Source organism: Cupressus sempervirens, chromosome 11, assembly GCF_028749045.1.
Source record: "Cupressus sempervirens isolate cs-2001-9-10 chromosome 11, ASM2874904v1, whole genome shotgun sequence".
In the NCBI taxonomy this organism is placed as follows: Eukaryota; Viridiplantae; Streptophyta; class Pinopsida; order Cupressales; family Cupressaceae; genus Cupressus; species Cupressus sempervirens.
In genome coordinates, this window is record NC_143128.1 from 655,010,513 (window position 1) to 655,030,751 (window position 20,239).

The window sequence follows — 20,239 nt, forward strand, 5'->3', positions numbered from 1 at the left end:
CCAAGCCTCATCTTTCGAGATCCACAATCATAGTCCTAGGGATCTCCAAAACCCATCTTTCGCCAATCGGACTCTTTGAAATCCTGTTGCATCAGCTTTTTAATCCCCTCATCCATCTCCCCATTTTGGATTCCTTTTATAGCGCTCTGTTCCTTCATCCTTTGCAATCCCTGAGATCTTAAGCTTGCTTCCTCTTGTGCCTCTGATTCTCCCTTTATCATTCTCTCATAGTGAGAGTTTAAGCTAATTCAGCCCCTTCTCTTTGCTAATCTGAGTTTACTTTCTCATCCGAGATTCTTGTACTTTTCAAGAAGTCGTCGAGCCTTGCTTTCTCTCCCCATCGCCTTCTTGAGGGGGCATCTCACAGTCCATTCTCTCCTCTTCTGCTCTAGCCTTGGGCATCTTATTTTCTTATCTTTGATGCCATGCCACTTGCGGCATCACATCAAAGAGGGGCAAAATGTAGACACCTAAAAACCTTTAGAAAATAAAGTATTTTTATTTTTCGAAAAATTCCTGATGACATCATCATTTATTAATTAATTAATTATTTAATTTATTTATTTATTTTTATGCCATTAAATCCCTGTATCTTAATTAAAAATATTTAATTAAGGAATCCCTCCCAAAAATGCTTAAATCTTATTTAAACATTATTTCCTTATTTATTAATTATTTAATTAATAAATAGAACAAAAATCCCAAAATAAATTATTTATTTATTTTTTGCCCAAAAGTTGGCCAATTTCCTGCACTGGAAGCTCAGTGATACTAGTTGCAATGAGTAGCTCGGTCATTGAAGCGACTTGGTCACTAAAGGAGGAACTCGGTGTAAACTGTGGTTCAGTTTGCACTAGGCATGTATTTAATTTGTGTTGCAACCAACTTGTGGCTTGCATGGGCATTTAATTTAAGGGTTTATTTTAATTTCTATTGGGATAGGCTAACTTGTAGCTTAGTTGGGTATAAGTAGAGGGTCTCATGGAGTCTTTAGGGATGAGATCATTGTTGGTAAATAGATTGTTCTTTTGAATAAACTCCCAAAATGCCCAAATTAAAAGAATAATTAGATGCCAATAGTTGGATAATCTATCATGGGGTTGATAGATTTCCTCTAAATTGAAAGGTATAGCTCCCTTATAGAATGATATGCAATGAATTTGTTTATTTCCTAAACTAACTAGGTGCATTCTTAACCTGAAAATGGAAGAGGAGAAACCAAGTTAATCCTAGGTAGGACTAACTCAAGAAAATTTTAGATGTTAAGCCTAGCCAACTTCGATAACACACACATCCTATGAATCCCCAAGATTGGTAATGCAAGAATGTTGTTAATTATGAAAATGCAGTGACATGAAATTAAATCGAAGATTAAACATTTGATCCTTGTAATAGGAACAAATGATAGTACTTTGATCTACCACCCATTCACCACTTGACTAAGAATGCAAGAAAGTGCTCAAAACTAACCATAACAATACTCTAATTGAAAATAATTAGGAAAAATGATGCCCAAATACTATGATTCGTAACAAAACCTTCCTTGTTTTAATCACATCAAACATAATGCTCTGATTACATTTGCTTACAATCTACAGCCAAATCTATTAAAAAGAACAAGATATCAATCTCAGATGCATGAATGAAAATGCACAAAATAAATGCTCTCCCCTCTACTCTAGCTCTCCGACTGTATGTAGAAAAAGTAGAACCCTCAATCTATCTCAAAATTTTCCATAAATACTGTCCTCATAGTGACTATTTAGTTTCTTCATTGGTGACTTTTTAATTACTAAAATTGTCCTTTCAGCTTCAAACTTATGACTTTTCACATTTATGTCTTCACAACTCTCGAGTTTTTATTTTATATTTAAATCCTATTTCAAATATTTCCAAAACTTTTCTTTTTATTCAGCACCAATTGGGACCTTTCAAATTCTAAAAGAAATATCATTTGAATGAGATTTCTTTTGTTTTAATAAGAGGCTTGTCATCTACCCAATAATTATGTGCATACCATGTTCTACTTTTTCAAATGTGTTACAACATCAGCACTACCATATTAATACCATTCTTTAAGTCCATTGCATCCTTACCAGTTGCCACTGATTTACAACCTTCAATGCATATTGCCTGAGTAAGTATAGTTGCACATGTTATACCATCTCAAGCTACATATTTTATTGCATTAGAAAATTTCTTTACAAGGCTTGTACCAATATTCTTCATTTTATCTTTAAACTCAATACTTTTTGTAACAGTGACGCCATCCTTAGTGAACTTTGAGGATCCAAAGCTTTGCACTATAATGACATTGTGGCTTTTCAGTCCCATACAATCTATAACACTACTTTTTGTAGGGAATTGAGACCTTTGAGATATCTTCAGATAATTTCATTCGAGGCTGACCATTTATCTTTACCAATTTAAAAACTCAACCAAGGGTAGGCTGAGAAAAGCATGTAATAAGATGGGTCCCTTTAACAAATACATCTACTTCATGGCCCTATTCATTCAATGCACTGAGAGTCTCCTTGTAGATATCATTGCTAGCAGTGATTGTCATCTTCCCAAAATTAGGAACACCAAATTCCTTTTCAATTGCACAAAAGAAATTTCACATCTTAATTGATAAATATGAAAGGTCCCCTAAATCCAGCTTGATGCCTTGTGTTATGTAGCCTAACTCATGCAAGGCAATAATGATAGCATAGAAATTGGGTATTCCACTTCACATAACATCGTAAGTGTCCACAAGAGCTCAAAATTTGGTCAACAAAGCCAAAGCATATGATGTGAATGTCACCATCTCACTATGATTGGAATCAAAGAAGCTTCCTCTCAAAGACTCCACTCCTTTCAATTTGCTTAGCCAGCATTATACTGAACTTACAAATCACCACATGTGCCTAATCCATCAGACCTATGAAACACCCAATTAGTGATCTCATCAAACCCCATAAATGGACTAACAAAAGCATGAGAATGTGTCCCCCAGAGTGGTAATCCAAAGCATTGTCCAACATCAACATTGATGATTTCATCAAACCCATCCATGTAACAATATTTGGATGCACTTATTCCATCATTAGGGCCTTGGGCCCAGAGGAGTCCAAATTCAAGAAATTTTTTAGAATTGCTAGTTGTTGGTGTTTTAAAACTACCAAGCAAAAAAATGCTTAATACCAAGATGATAATACTCACACAATCTAAAGATTAGCCAATTCTTAGTAGCAATTGTATTTGCAAAACCATTTGGGCCCAACTTCAACAAAACCAAGAGTGGTTTTCTACTATTTTGGCTCTACAAAACTAGGGTGGGTATACCCAGGGATGTTTCAAGACTATGAAAACTATATGAGTATTATTTTTAGTTTCATTCTGATTCTCATCTCAAATCCTCCAATACATGTACAAATATTTGATAACTTGATAAACACATCCCATATAACAAATATGGTCAAAAGTCTTCTATAGGTCTGTAGATGTTCTCAGCAATAATGTCTAACTAAAGCTAAAACATTCCATGCAGAAAAGTATAGGCCAACTTTGAAAATCTTCAAGAAATAAACGTAAAAATTGATTTGATGCTGCCTTTTGACAACCATTTGTGATAAATTTCTCTCTCAATTGGATCAAATTTGATCACTGCCTAATCCATTGGGATTCGGAGTCTATAGAAAATTCTTAGATCTAATTTGTTTCCTTACACCAAATTTTATCTGCAATTCTTATCAGAATCTATCATTCAAAACCCTTTCCACTACTACAGCAACCTTATCACATTCACCAAAGCTTTTACTTAATCCATTGAATTAACAGTATTGATAAATAGATACACAACCTAATTGGATTGCATTCAATTGCACAAGACTTTACTTATACAATATCAAGATAACCAAGTAATTGAAAGGAGACAAGATTCAGAAAGAACTGATATGGGGACAATTCATAATTTTTATTCATTTTCCTTGAAAATTGTATACAATCTTTAATAGACTTAGAATGACCTTCAGAAGAAACAAATTTCATTCTGTATTCATGTATTCTCAAGATCTGACAAAGAAAATACACCACCAATTTTTTCTCAAAATAATGGACCAAAAATAGACCAAGTATCACTTAGACAAATAGAATTCGGACCCTTTCTCTAGACCTGGAATCTCACTTATATAGTCTGAGATGCAACAAGCTTCAGGCTTAAGAGAGAATGATAGGTGTCCCTTACAAGGAATATTTACATACACCTATCACAAAATGACAAAAATGTTGGTAACAGAATATGTCTAAGTTGAAACATTCTTTTGGTGGGTCAGCTTCTGTCACATGCTTTTATGTTCCTAAGTTGGCTACTATTCTGATCCTTCTTCATATGCAATAGCCAAATTAACCAATGATGAAATTTTCTTTGATGATGGCATGCCAACCTCTACCTGTGGGTCTTCACTATCTTTATCTTGTATGGTAGGAACAACATCTATCTTTGTCACTTCTTCAGTCATGTCAGCATCCTGTGGGCTCGGGCCTGCAACTGAAGGTGATTGTTTATTTTTGTCTTCTTCTTCTAGTTGGGCTTGTGTAGTGACAGTGTCAATGATTTGGATTTCTTCACCTTGCACCTCATCACTGTTAGTTTCATCTTCATTAAATTGTTCACCAGGAACCATTTCTACCATCCACTTGTCAAATAATGTATCATCTAGCCAATTGAATTGCAAAATATCCCTCTATCTTTTCACAACATATTCAACTTCATTATTAATGGTAACGAATTCTTGTTTTAAGGAATCAAAGAATATTTGGGCCTTCACCATGTCTTCTATTGTGGTGGCCCACCATGCATGCCCTGATTCATTAATGACTTGATTCATGCTTAAAAAGAATAAATCATCAAGTTCATTTGCCCATTCATGTTTTTTTTTCAAATTATTCTTTTTATCTAGGGCATGAGGAAACAAACTAAATTTTTGGCTCTTGTACCTTTTCAAGTAGCCTACTACTATGTTGTGTAAATGAATCCTTTTATTATCAAAGTCATTAAGATCAGAAACAATATCAAATATTTTTTCAATTTGATCAAAAGAATCATCTATAATAGAGAAACACAAAAATGTTATTTCTTTCTCCCTTCTTACCCATTTATTCACAATAGGCATTAGAGCCTCATCATTAGCTTTCAAATCCTCCCAGATACTGATCACCCTAGCCAACTGATCATAAATTAGCGGCCATTCAACTTTATCCCCCAAATATGTGGGAGCTTTTCTTAATTTATTTTCATATTTGGATTCCAATTCAATATGTAAAGCCCATAGTTTTCCATTTTCTTCTTCAAAATCCTCAACAGTGTAGTATTGTGGCTTTTGGAGTGTATCTGGTATTTCTATGAGGGGGGTGGATTTGAAAGGTTCAACTGGGGGGTGAGGGTATGTTATTCTTGCCCTAGTGGATCTTCCCAATAGCTTGTTCTCAAGCTCAATTTTCTTTTTTACCTCTTTATTGTAGGCATCCACCATTGTTTCATACTTGCTCTGTAGCTCAGTCATTTCCTTTTCTTCCCTTTCTGCAGTAGCCAAGGAAAATTGAGAATAATCCACATTCATATGGGCCACCTGTACATGTGAAGTATCAGCAACTCTCCTCACAATAATACTCCCTATTAGTCTTGAATCATCAGGCTATGATGGAGTAGCCCTGGATCCTCTTCTTAATGACCACATAACAAGAGCAACTTGGTCATTACTGAATATAGTTCCCAAGAATTCCCTTTTATCTGGATCCTACAATCCCAAATTATTTGACACAGAATTAAAAATCAAGGCATCAACAATGTCTCAATTGGGCAATAATAAAATATTTGCAGCCTTTACCATCTATCTCCCCTCTTCAGGGGTTATATTCTGGAATTCTTGTATCATTTGTTCCTTTATTTGATCTTGAATGGAGGCTTCATCCATTTCTAGATGCTCTGCTCTCATATTTTTACATCTTTCCTCAAAATTGTGCATGTTTTCCCTCCAAGCAAATTGACAAAAAGCCCTAGATTTTACAAAACTGTCATCAAACAAAAATTGATGACTGGCTTGTTCTAAAATAGGGTCTAATTCCCTTCCCCCTGAAATCTACTATAGTTAACTCAAAACTCTGCATGAGAGGCTCCTGGGGGTTCCCTTCATCAATCTCTGCCTAGGTAACAAAGATTCCCCCTTGTGATCCAATTTATTCAATTTTCTCATCAGTGAGCTACTCCTCCTCAATTCTCATAGGGGTTTGGGAAGGTGAGTAACTTTCATCATGTGGTTGCTCTTCCCTTATTATCTTTCTTCTCTTAAGAGAGGATTCAGGTGGCCTTTCTTTGAAAACAACACTAGTAGATTCAACTATATGTTTTCATTTATTCACAATGGGCCTTTGATACTGAATGACAGTATACCCTATCCTCCTTTGCACAACTAGTGGGCCTACCCCTATATTGGGAGTGATACCCAATCTTCTCATCATTTCCCTGGCTTTATCTAGAAAAGAATCAATAAAATATTGCTTCTTCTCATTCATTACCTCCATTATTTTAGGGAATGTACTCATAAGCTTATTTATTCTATCTGGAGTAGTCATAGAATTACTAAGAGGGTTGTAATCTTTATCGAAACAATTAATGAAATCCAAAACTTTTGAATAGACTCTCCATTTTTCTTTCTTTGTTTCTTGCCCCTATAGAGAGTATTCATTCCTTATTACATTTTCAAGGAAATAAAATTCATTCTAAACGGGACGAAGCTTGATTCTATGCCTAAGAGTAGAATTAAAGAAATCTTCTGCATCACAAAAATGAGAGTGAGATACTGCCATTTTATACTGATCCAAAAATTTATAAAGGAAAACCCAACCCTCCTTGGTTATTACAAATTGGTGGGCTACTGTGCAAGTGGGAAAAATTGATCCTATTCCCGTCTTGTGCAAAAAGGCTTCTTCCAATCCTCCCAACTACCACAAAAATTCAACCACTCCTACCTTTAAGGGCACTTGGTAAGGTAGTACATGGGGTGTCCCTTTGAATCCATAAACTCTAATGACATTTGAAACTGAATATGGCATAATATCTCCCCAATTATGTGAAACTTTTAGACTATGAGGTTTGTCCATAGGCCTAACAAGGTGCATTAGTGCCTTAGGAATTCTAGGATTGTCACTCAATATGAGGCATCTTAGTTTGGAGGAAAAGTGCCTATCAAATCTAACAAAACTAGCATTTTCTGCCTCCCCAGTCATATTTGCACTCCATAATTGAACTGGCAGTGCTTCTCCCTCTTGTTCTCTATTCAAAACCATTTCTTTACCAAAGTATATAACACCTTTAAATAGAAACATATGCATTAACAAGGAGTATTGGCCCCAAACCTTCTCCACCTTTCCCTTTGCAATCCCCACCAATCCACTGTGAATCTCATTAGCCAAGTAGCAAGCAAAATCAAAAATTATTTCTACACTGAATGAGGAGATTTGAGTGATCATATACATAAAACTCATAGGGATAAAGTCTTCTTGATCCTCTCTGAAAACTTTGCATAGGGTCCTATATATTTCTACTGCCCTAGCATTGAAGCATGATTTCTTGAAAGGTTCCTTAGAGGAGGATGTTATTGCTAGTAGGGTTCAAATTCTACCAATGTGGGCCTTCAGTGCGCCTTGTCTAACTACATCCTTCTTTGACATATATTCTTTTTCTAATTCTGTCAAATCAATGGGCACATGATACCTAGTGAGAGGTCCCAAATAGAAAACTTCCCTAATCTCTTCTGGACTGATGGTGATTAAAATTTCACCATCTACTCTTCTCACTACCCTAGTGGCTTGATCATAACTCTTCACCATAGCCTCAAGGAGGTCATAATCCATAAACACACTGGGAACAACTAGCTTTCCCAAGTTGAAATTCCATTTATTGGCATGTGGGACATACAATTTCCCTTTTGCAAACCACTTCTTGAACAAATTTAAACTAGTTTGTGAGGTTTGAGCATCGTGGACCCAATTATCCTTGTCACACAATCCATCAACTATTCTCAACCTAGGGTTTAATGAGGTCAACCTTTTAACTTGCACTGTTTCTACAGTAGACTCAGGCAACAACTCAAGCAAGTCATCATATCCAAATAATTTACTTGACCTGAAAATCCCTTCTTTGGAGGCATCTTTGAGTATGCTTTATAGGACTGAAAACACCTACAGAGATTACAACAGATTTACTTACTTGAATTCCATTCTCATTTTCCTTTGTATTCCTACAGATTTTTATTTTTTTACGAACAAAACTGCTTCACAAGTTTGCCAAACTCCAGCACAATTTTCTTCAGTAATTGCTCCTGCTCTGAAATAGCTAGAAATCGTTCCTCGCATAAGGTGAAACTAATGAAATCTTTTGTATTATACTCTATTTTTCCTCACATGTGAAGTTTTCATGCCTAATTAATACATAGAGTGGCACCATATTCTACATTTAAATCTGCACCGTCGATCTTTAAAAATCCTACGATCATGGGATATGGAGAAAAACAACTAGGCATTGCACTTGACAAGTTGGTCAATCGATCCAATGAAAATTTCCCACGTACATAGCATTTTCCTTGATGGTGCTTCTATCTAGATCCACTAGCAACTGAGGACACATGACAACAGGTTGCTACTTTGCTATACATAAAGAACGAGCATCTTGCCATAGCGAAGTAGCAACAGCCATCGATCTGATCTTGATCTTGTAGATGATATGTTACTATACTGATTAGAAATATAGTGGTGGGCCCTCCTTCTCTACCTCGCTATACATATACCCCATAGCAACTCTTCATGGCGAGATAGTGATGGTTGTTGATCTGAGATTAAATCAAAGGTGGAGAAACCGCACGAAGTTTCCTAAAAGATGGTGGGCCCCATACTCGCTATGTCACTTAACTTAAACAACTTGAAACTTTCCAAAATGAGATAGCGAGGACCATTGATTTTGCTTTGCTCTGACAATCAGGATCTCTTGTACACTTGATCAGTGGGGCATGGGTCCAGAGTATTGATGACGTAGGAGATTCTACATTACTAGCACCCAACAAGACTTCACTTCAATCTTATTCATCATCCACGTTACTAGAAGTCCCATCGGCGGTTGATTTTATGGCACCTCGCTACTTCACTAATGGCAAGATGCTAGAATTTTTTGATAGTGAGGTAGCAAACTCTGGCAATTTTAATAAATCTTGATACCGTAAAATACCAGGACCCATCAAATCAGTATTGCTCCTACCAACTGCTTCTGACAATAGTAGTTATTACTGATCATGTCATCTGGAGAAATCATGGTTACTAATAAATTTTGATGCCATCGTGCCTTTGATTTTGCAGCACCTCGCTACTTCACTAACGAAAAGATGTAAACTTTTCCCAATAGTGAGGTAGCGAGACATCAGAAAAATCATCATTTCGGTGCTAACTTCTAACTACTTCCATTGAGTCCCTTTTTTCATTCTAAAAACACTTGCCAGGTGTTTGCAACTGAATGATCAGCCAGAAAACAAATCTCTGATTGTTGTGTCTCATTTCGCGGTCCCATTTCACACTTTTTGGCACTCTCTACCTCGTTATACATAAAGAACACCCATGTTTTTATAGTGATGAAATGACAATGGTTGATCTAGTTAGATCGAATGGTTGGGGAATCTAAGAGGAAAAGTAGCTTGGTGGCGCAGAGAATAAAAGATAATAGAATATTCATCTTATTTGAAAATTCAAACATTTTGTGCTCGAAAAATTAAGAATGGACAGAAAAGTAAGGCTCTCACAAAATTTTCAAAGGCTAACAAAAGAATGACTTAGCTAGACAACCATTTATCAATTTATGGAGGCAATCTAAAAATTTTATATCTAGGCAAAGGATTTCTACCCTACAAAAATTTAGACCAACAGTGGCTCTATCTGGGGACATTGAATTGTCTGGATTCAAAAGAGGGCTCAGAATTTTTGGGAGAAGAAGACCACACATAGACTCCCAATAGATCAACCACTTACTAAGAGAACAACACACAAAGGAAAACTATGCACAAGAAACTACACACAGACAAAAGGATTTACAAAAATGTACAAGAAAACCCTAAACTACTATTCATGGAGAAAAATAAGTATTTTTTAAGAAAAATACTTCTTCAAGAACTATCCATGAACTGGCAATTCAAGAATATTTTTTGATAGATCTTTGAGTATATAAGAATCTTCACCCCAACTAGTTTCAATCAAATAAGGGCCTAACCAGATAGGATCAAATTTGCCATGTTTTCCTTTATCCTTAATTCTAGCATTCCACATTAAGACTAGATCTCCATCTTCAAACTTTTTGCTTACCATTTTTCTATCATAGAGTGTCTTAACTTGGAGTTGCAACTTTTTGTTTTTGAGAGATGCTTCTCTTCTAGTTTATGTCAGTCCTACCAATTCATCCAATCTTTCATGCATATCATCAATGATATCCTCATCATACATTTGAATGTAATTGTACAAATCCACCAGGTTGTTCTGAGGCATTCTTGCTTGGATACCATACACCACATCAAATAGAGCTATACCAATGGCTTTCTTCATAGTTACCCTATAAGCCCAAATTGCTAGCTGTAACTTTGAGTCCCATGCTTTCTTGTTATCACCCAAGGTCCTCTTAATAACCTTTAACAGGCTCTTATTTTTGGATTTAGCTTGTCCATTTCCTTGTGAATGATAAGGAGAAGATTATGACCTTGTTATTCCATATTTATCACAAAATTTAATGAACTCCTTAGACCTAAAGCACATTGCATTGTCTGTTACAATTCTCTAAGGGCAGCCAAATCTGGAGATAATATTATTCTATAGGAAACTATTGACAACTTTACTTTTTGCATTTCTTGTGGGAATAGCCTCTACCCACTTTGTAAAGTAGTTAGTAGCCACTATAATCCAAGAATAGCCAGTGCTAGACTTGGGGGAAATCTCTCCTATAAAATCCATACCCCACTATAGAAAGGGTGCTTGAACCTCCACTGGCTTCAATGGAGTATTGCCTGAGAACTTCAATTTTTCAGCAGACCTCTAACAAGGGTCACATTTCCTAATCATAATTTGGGCATCCTTGAAAAGGGAGGGCCACAAAAATCCAGCCCTCATCACTTTATGTGCAGTGGTCTTGGCCATATAGTGACCTCCACACACTCCAGCATGCATTTCTTCCAAGACTTCTTTTGCTTTTTCTTGATCAACACACTTCAACAATACCCCTTCAAAATTTCTCCACCACAAACTGCCTTGGACAATTATGTATCTAATGGCTTGTAATTTAGTACTCCTCTTTTCATTTTCAGGCAAATAGGGAGGAGCTTCCAGGTGTTTTAAGTAATATATGGCATTGGTGTACCAATCATAATGATTTATATCACATAAGTCAAGTCTGAGGTCATCAACTACCACATTTATTTGATTGGCATCTAAATTAGATTCAGCCATGAGTTTAGCCAAACCTTGACCTCTTACCAACTTAGTTATCTTCATTTCAATATTAAATTCTTGAATCCTGTTGATCCATCTACACCTTCTACCTAATACTTCTTGTTGAGAAAATATATCTTTCACTGTAGCACTAGGTACAAAACCAATGATAGTAGCACCTACTAGGTAGCATCTAAAAGCTTTTATAGCCTTCACTAAAGCATATGCCTATTTTTCATTTATCTCATATTTCAATTCAATAGGCTGTAGTGACTTACTGAAAAATGCAATGGGCTTTTCATATCCTTCTTCATTTTTCTGCAACAAGACTACAGCTACAGTGTGGAAGGATGCAAAAGAAAAAATATGCATGGGTTTTGAATAATCTGGAGTTCTAAGTACTGGAGCATTTTTTATTGTGATTTTAATATCTTTGAATGCTTGTGAAGGCTCACCATTTCAATCTATAGTGGCTCCCTTCTTGAGCATCTTTGAGATAGGTCTACTGATTTCAACAAAATGGGTAACAAACCTTCTAAGAAAATTGACTTGGGCAAAGAAAGATTGAATTCCTTTTACATTATTTGGCTTGGGGACTTTATCAATAGCTACTACTCTCTTAGGGTCTATCTTCACCCCATCCTTGGACACTATATCTCCGAGTAATTTTCCTTCTGTGACCCCAAATGTGCATTTCTTTGGGTTTAAGGATACTCCATATTCTAGAGCTTTGATAAAGATTTTTTTCCAAATGTTTGCAATGATCCTCAGCCTTCTTAGAATATGTTGCAAGATCATCTTGGTATACAACCACAAATTTGTTAATATAATCATGAAATGCCACATCCATGGCTCTTTGGAAAGTAGCTCCCGCATTAATTAGGCCAAATGGCATCCTTACATATACATATGTTCCCCATGGGGTTGTGAAGGCTGTCTTGAATTGTACACTTTCCTTTACCAAAACTTGATTGTATCCAAAGAAACCATCCATCATTGACATTAGCTCAGATCCAGTCACTTGCTGCAACATGGCTTCCATATTGGGTAATCCATAATTCTCCTTCAAAGATGCAATGTTTAGATTTCTAAAATCCACGCATAATCTTATATCTCCATCTTTCTTTCTGACAGGTATCAAATTTGAAACATAGGTGGAATGCCTAATTGGTTTGATTATCCCCCCATCCCTTAGTTTCATCAACTTTGTCTGAAAGGTTTTACATCATCTTTTAATGGTATGACATGCTAGAAAAAATCTTCCCTGTAAGCCTTAAGGTCATCATATGACCATGCAAGAACATGTCTATACTTCCTAAGCGATTCAATCAATGTTTTTCTGATTTTAGCATGCAGGTTTTGGCCAATATAAACTTTTTTGGGAGCTTCACTAGTACCCAAGTTTATCTCTTCTAATTCCCAAGGCTTAGGGTCCTTAACTCCTGGTTTCACTCTATCTTGGTTATCAAAAACACTTTCCAAAACCACTAACCCCTTAGGCATCTTATTGGTTTTCAATTGCATAATCTCCAGGCCAAAAATGGTTTCCTTATCGTCTATGGTTTCAATTAAATCACTACAATCCATTTCCTAACCATAGTACTTGTCTTCGTTTAACAAAAAGTTTATAATGTCTTTGTCATCTTCAAAGACTTGCCAATTTCCAATGTTATCGGGTATGGAAGGTCTATTTTGTACCTCAATTTGAGATATCCCTGCAAATGATATCTCCTTAGGCCTGATTTCTACATTCACTAACAAATCAACCATCTCATTTTGAGTCCTATCTCTCCATGAGATACCAAATGCATCAAAAGATTCTATCTTATCCCAAACTACATTTCTATACTACTTTAATCTCCTATTCTTGGATGCATAAGTTTCTTTTATCTGGAAGATAACTAATTCAAAATCCCCTATGACATGTAATTTCTTAATCCCATGATGTGTGGCAACTTTCAACCCTAGCAACAAAGCTTCATATTCTGCAATATTATTTGTGCAAGAAAACTTCAAAGTAAATGAATATCTGAAAGTAATTTTCTCAAGGGAGACAAAAACTACACCTACCCCTGAACCTTCTTTTGAACTTGCCCCATCAAAAAAAAAATTCCATAATATTGGTGAATTCGTGCAACATTCAACTTCATGTTCAATGATAGCAAGCAAATTTTCAACTTCTTGAATAATCAATTCAGCTTTGAAGGCATTTACACTAGTATCTAAGAAACAAGTGGAGTCTCTATCAATTTCTTCCCCTAAAATGTGATTGACCCTAGGCTCTCTATTTACCTTGACCGATTTATCCCCGATGTGGAAAGTAGCATAGGTTAAGTCACACTGCAGGCTTCCCCCCTTGGTAGCACTCCATTTTCTAGAGAGTAACATTCCATAATGTGGAGTTATATCCACTACAAGGATAGACATGGTTAACTCAACTTTAGGATATGCAGCTAACTTGAATGGTAAAGCATTTATGGTGCCTATGATTGGGACTTCCCTAGCATCCATTCCTCTACATCTGCCTTTCTTGGTATCCACTTTTAACCCTAAAGCTTCCATTACTTTGAAAGGCATTATGGTGTTAGAAGCCCCTGAGTCTATCATATAATTTTTTAGGGTTTTCCCTTTTATGATCAGACTGAGGAAAAAAGGGTCAATATCTTCTATGATTTCCACTGAGGAATCATCTAAAAACATCTAGGGAATCTGGGATATGATACCACTTTCCTCTACTACTAATGGGGTTTTTTGGGCAACAGTTTGTTCTACAACAATATTATTATTTCCTATCCCTCCCAACCATGATAGAGCCTTGCTCTTATGTTCTTCAATTCTAAGAAGTTTAGACAAAGATACTTTTATAGTTATTTGGGACAACATAGATATCATATCAACAGGTTCAACAATAGTGGGTTTTACAAGAGTAACTAGAGTTGAAGTCTTTTGAATAGCAGGCACCACTGTTTGCTTGATAGTATCAGGTTTTAATTTCTTTGGTTGCACAATTGCTTTTGTTGTTTCATTTATTTGAAACTAAACCTTCTTTTTTGGTTCCCACTTCTTACCCTTGTTGTCATTGATCTTAGGCACATCTACATTGACCTTCTTATTTTGGTCATTCATCTTATGGGTGATATCCTTGATGAATACACTGGATGGCTTTCCTACATCATATTTACTATTCTATTTCTCAAGTTGTAGTTACTATGGACTTGGGAAATCATTTCTTTTGTGATTCTGTCAATCTCCTCTTTGGAGGGCATTCTTAAGCTTGTGCGACCTACATCAGAAGATGTAACACATACCTTATCTGTATCATAACCTTCATCATCTGAAAGCACTTGCTGATGATGTAAATGATAAGCAATTCTCTGACTGGTAACATCATTTTTAGGTTCCTCAAAATCAAAGTCTATAAAATCATCACACATGCTCACCATATTGCAACTTATATCATCATGGCCTTTTTCTCCACTTCCTTCTTCAGGTTGCACACCTTGATCTTGTGCAAATGACTAAGCAACAACACAATAATCAGTAGAATGAGATGATTAACATATAATGCACCATGGTACATCATCATTCATATTTATAGTATTCCTTTGCAAGGGATCTGGGGTACCCTTATCCTTCACATTTTGTGTCTGGTTGGGGACTAGGTTACCATCTTTCCATTGAGTGGTGTAACGGTAATTTTGCATTCTAGGTTGCCTATTGAAATCGCTATTATTCACAGGAGTTCTCTTAATAAAATTTGGCTTATTAAAACTAGTGGGATTCATCTTCTTCAATAATTCCAAAACATGGCTTATAGTAGGTTCTTCTGGATTCTTTCCTATAGGAGTTTTATCACCCTCCCTCTTGTTATTGTTCTTGGGATTAAAAAGCTTTGGATCATCCCTCCTACCTAGTTTTCTAGATGCCTTCCTATTATTCTATATATTTACTACAATTTTATAGGCATCCCTTAAATTTTTGGGATCCTTATCCCTTAATTGATAAGCCATTTTTCTATCAAAAGCATTGAAATATGTTGTGAGATAGACATCCTCATTTAACCTCATAACTTGAAATAGTCTATACATACCTTTTTGGAATCTTACATTGAAGTTGAATGTGGAATCATTTGAGTTTTTCTTGATGTTATTGAATTCATTCAACATGAATCCTACATTAGTGTTGTCTCCATATTTCTCTTTGAACAATTTCTCCAAGTCATTCCACAAGGTGATACTATCATCAAGCAACCTCCTAAACCAATCCCTTGCATCCTCAGTTAATGAATGCACAAACAATTTCATTACCATATCTTCATGTTCAACTTCATAATCATTTAACATATCAATGAAAATTCTCAAATGTTCTTCATCAGTAACAACATTATTCCCAGAGAACTTAACCACTTTGTCTCTTAAATCAAACGATATGGGGTGTGGAGCACCAGGAATACTAGAAAATGATATTTTTCTATACTTTTCCATATATACATGTTTCTTCTAGAAACTAGGAACATTTGAGGTACTTGCTATGGTAGCTTGGCTTAGAGGAGCAGCTTGGGATTGTTGAGGTTGGACAAAGGGGACTTGGGTACTAATAGTGGATGATGAGGCAGGGGCAGATTGGGATATTCCCTAAGTGGAGATTATTGGACCACTAGTTGGTCTAGGAGTTGCAGATGGGATAGACAAATTTGGCCATGAAACCAATGCAGAATTAGATTTTATGAATTGGATTTTTCTCTTAGTTTTTGCGGCTTGAGCTTCATTCTTAACCTTCTCAAGTTCTTTTGCAAGATCTTCCTTCTCCTTTCTAGCCTTCTCTAGATCTAGGTCTAATTTTGACATAGAGGGTTGCATGGGTTTGCTTGATAGAGCTTGAGGTTCATTTATTTGAATTCCTATGGCTTTGCCTTTCCCTTTATCTGTAGCTTTTGCAATGGGTTCTACAAGGTCCACTTGAACAAGTTTATAGGCTTGGACTTGAGTAATAACTGGTTCTTGCCTTTGATATAGGCATTTTTCTTGTTCTTGAACTTTAGCTCTCAGATTTTCTACATTTCCAAATACATCAGTATGGAGAGTTGTGGTATTTTCTTCTAACTTTTTATTTTTCTCCTTCAAAGCAGCCATCCTTCTTAGCAAAGCATCCCTTTCTATTATGGCACCCAAGGTGGCTTGCTCCTTCTCCTTTTCAAGACAAATGCATTTAGCTTCTTCTTCAGTAATCCATTTTTTCAAAACTCCTATCTCAGAATGCACTTCTTTAGGATCTGTAGAAGTATCCTTCGAATCAGTAGGATCATCCATATCTATAAGATTGGGCTCCATGTATGGGGCTGCTCTGTGATTAAAAGGATCATCAAATGAACTCGTAAACCCTAGCCTGTAGTTCATGTCTGCTACGAGATCTAGCCTTGATGAAGCCATTCCTACCGTGGAGACATCTTTTTCCTGAAAAACTCTCTCATCTAGTAATGGGGTACTGAAAATGCCCCCTAAGAGTCTTGTAGTTTTAGATTCGAAATTGAGTGAAGAAGACTCTCTCCCTAATACTGGTTGATATTGGGAATTAAGGGACACATTACCTCTGGGCTTCTAGGTGGGATTTTGATCTGTCCTTTTCTTATTTTGGTTCTTCTACCACCTTGAGGTAAATCAATATACATTGGTACATCAGGATTGGCTCTCATATAAGCTCTTGTGTTCTTTCTCTTGTCAGCCATATTCACCTTTTGTTAAAATAAGCACTAGCTTCAAAACCTTGACTGAGTCACCACCCTATTTTTGGGAAAATACATAATGACAATTATTTCTGACTCAAAGGAAAGACACACAAATAGAACTGAAGAAAATTGGAGGTAACTAAACCAATCACTGGGAGCATAAGACTGCAACTCTTGCTTGTTAGATAAGACACTTGGATAGGCTAGATACGTCAGTGTGTAACTTGAATACTTGGACTAGTCTTTCTTTAAATTCTCAAGGTTTGTCACTAAATATTCCCTTATAACCATGGGAAAAACTTAGATAACCTAACACACATGTACATAGCAGGACCAAAGAAACTATAGTACTTTTCACAGATGTGTTGGATAACTCCCCAACAGAGTCCCCATTTTGTTGGTGTTTTAAAACTACCAACCAACAAAATGCTTAATACCAAGATGATAATACTCACACAATCTAAAGATTAGCCAATTCTTATTAGCAATTGTATTTGCAAAACCATTTGGGCCCAACTTCAACAAAACCAAGAGTGGTTTTCTACTCTTCTGGCTCTACAAAACTAGGTTGGGTATACCCAGGGATGATTCAAGACTATGAAAACTATATGAGAATTATTTTTAGTTTCATTCTTATTCTCATCTCAAATACTCCAATACATGTAGAAATCTTTGATAACTTGATAAACACATCCCATATAACAGATATGGCAAAAAGTCTTCTATAGGTCTGCAGATGTTCTCAGCAATAATGGCTAACTAAAGCTAAAACATTCCATTCAGACAAGTACAGGCAAACTTTGAAAATCTTCAAGAAATAAAAGTAAAAATTGATTTGATGCTGCATTTTGACAACCATTTGTGATAATTTTATCTTTTAGGTGGATCAAATTTGATCAATGCCGAATCCATTGGGATTTAGAGTCTATAGAAAATTCTTAGATCTAATTTTTTGCCTTACAACAAATTTTATCAGCAATTCTCATTAGAATTTATCATTCAAAACCCTTTCCACTACTACAGCAACCTTATCACATTCACCAAAGGTTTTACTTAATCCATTTAATTAACAGTAGTGATAATCAGATATACAACCTAACTAGATTGAATTCAATTGCACAAGCCTTTACTTATACAATATCAATATAACCAAGTAATTGAAAGGAGACAAGATTCAGAAAGAACTGATATGGGGATAGTTCATAATTTGTATTCATTTTCCTTGAAAATTGTATACAATCTACAATAGACTTATAATGACCTTTAGAAGAAACAAATCTCATTCTATATTCATGTATTCTCAAGATCTGACAAAGAAAATACACCACCAGTTTTTGCTCAAAATAATGGACCAAAAATAGACTAAGTATCACTTAGACAAATAGAATTCAGACCCTTTCTCTAGCCCTGGAATCTCACTTATAGAGTGTGAGATGCAACAAGCTTTAGGCTTAAGAGAGAATGACATGTGTCTCTTACAAGGAATATTTACATACACCTATCAAAAAATGACAAAAGTGTTGGTAACAGAAGATGACTAAGTCAAAACATTCTTTTGGTGCGTCAACTTCTGTCACATTCTTTTATGTTGTTGAGTTGGCTACTATTCTGATCCTTCCTCATATGCAATAGCCAAATTAACCAACAATGAAGTTTGTTTTGATGATGGCATGCTAACCTCCACCTGTGGGTCTTCCCCGCCTTTATCATGTATGGTAGGACCAACATCTAACTTTTTCACTTCTTCAGTCATGTCAGCATCCTGTGGGCTCAGGCCTACAACTGAAGGTGATTGTTTATTTTTGTCTTCTTCTTCTAGTTCGGCTTGTGTAGTGAAAGTGTCAATCATTTGGATTTCTTCACCTTGCACCTCATCACTATCAGTTTCATCTTCATTAAATTGTTCACTAGGAACCATTTCTGCCATCCACTTGTCAAATAATGTATCATCTAGCCAATTGAATTGCAAAATATCCCTCTGTCTTTTCAGCACATATTCAGCTTCATTATTAATGGTAACGAATTCTTGTTTTAAGGAATCAAAGAATATTTGGGCCTTCACCATTTCTTCTATTGTGGTGGCCCACCATGCATGCCCTAATTCATTAATGACTTGAACCATCCTTAAATAGAATAAATCATCAAGTGCCTTTGCCCATTCATCTTTGCTTTTCAAATTATTCTTTTTATCTAGGGCATGAGGAAACAAATTGAATTTTTGGCTCTTGTACCTTTTCAAGTAGCCTACTACTATGTTTTGTAAATGAATCCTTTTATTATCAAAGTCAGCAAGATCAAAAACAACATCAAATTTTTTTTCAATTTGATCAAAAGAATCATCTATAACAGAGAAACACAAAAATGTTATTTCTTGCTCCCTTCTTACCCATTTATTCACAATAGGCATTAGAGCCTCATCATTAGCTTTCAAATCCTCCAAGATACTGATCAGCCTGGCCAACTAATCATAAATCAGCAGCCATTCAACTTTATCCCCCAAATATGTGAGAGGTTTTCTTAATTTATTTTCATATTTGGATTCCAATTCAATATGTAAAGCCCATAGTTTGCCTTTTTCTTCTTCAAAATCCTTAGCAGTGTAGTATTGTGGCTTTTAGGGTGTATCTGGTATTTCTGTGAGGGGGGTGGATTTGAAAGGTTCAACTAGGGGGCGAGGGTATGTTATTCTTGCCCTATTGGATCTTCCCAATAGCTTGTTCTCAAGCTCAATTCTCTTTTTTACCTCTTTATTGTAGGCATCCACCACTATTTCATACTTTCTCTATAGCTCAGTCATTTCCTTTTCTTCCCTTTCTATAGTAGCCAAGGAAAATTGAGAATAATCCACATTCATATGGGCTACCTATACATGTGAAGTATCAGTAACTCTCCTCACAATAATACTCCTTGTTAGTCTTGAATCATTAGGTTGTGATGGAGTAGCCCTGGATCCTCTTCTTAATGACCACATAACAAGAGCAGCTTGGTCATTACTAAATGCAGTTCCCAAGAATTCCC

At 35.9% G+C, this 20,239-nt stretch overlaps 1 pseudogene; it reads right to left on the reverse strand.

Annotated features, from left to right (window-relative positions):
- Window positions 1–2,272: 2,272 nt before the first annotated feature.
- The window catches only part of LOC149531477 (nicotinate phosphoribosyltransferase 2-like), a 51,402-nt pseudogene continuing 33,435 nt past the window's right edge, over window positions 2,273–20,239 (reverse strand).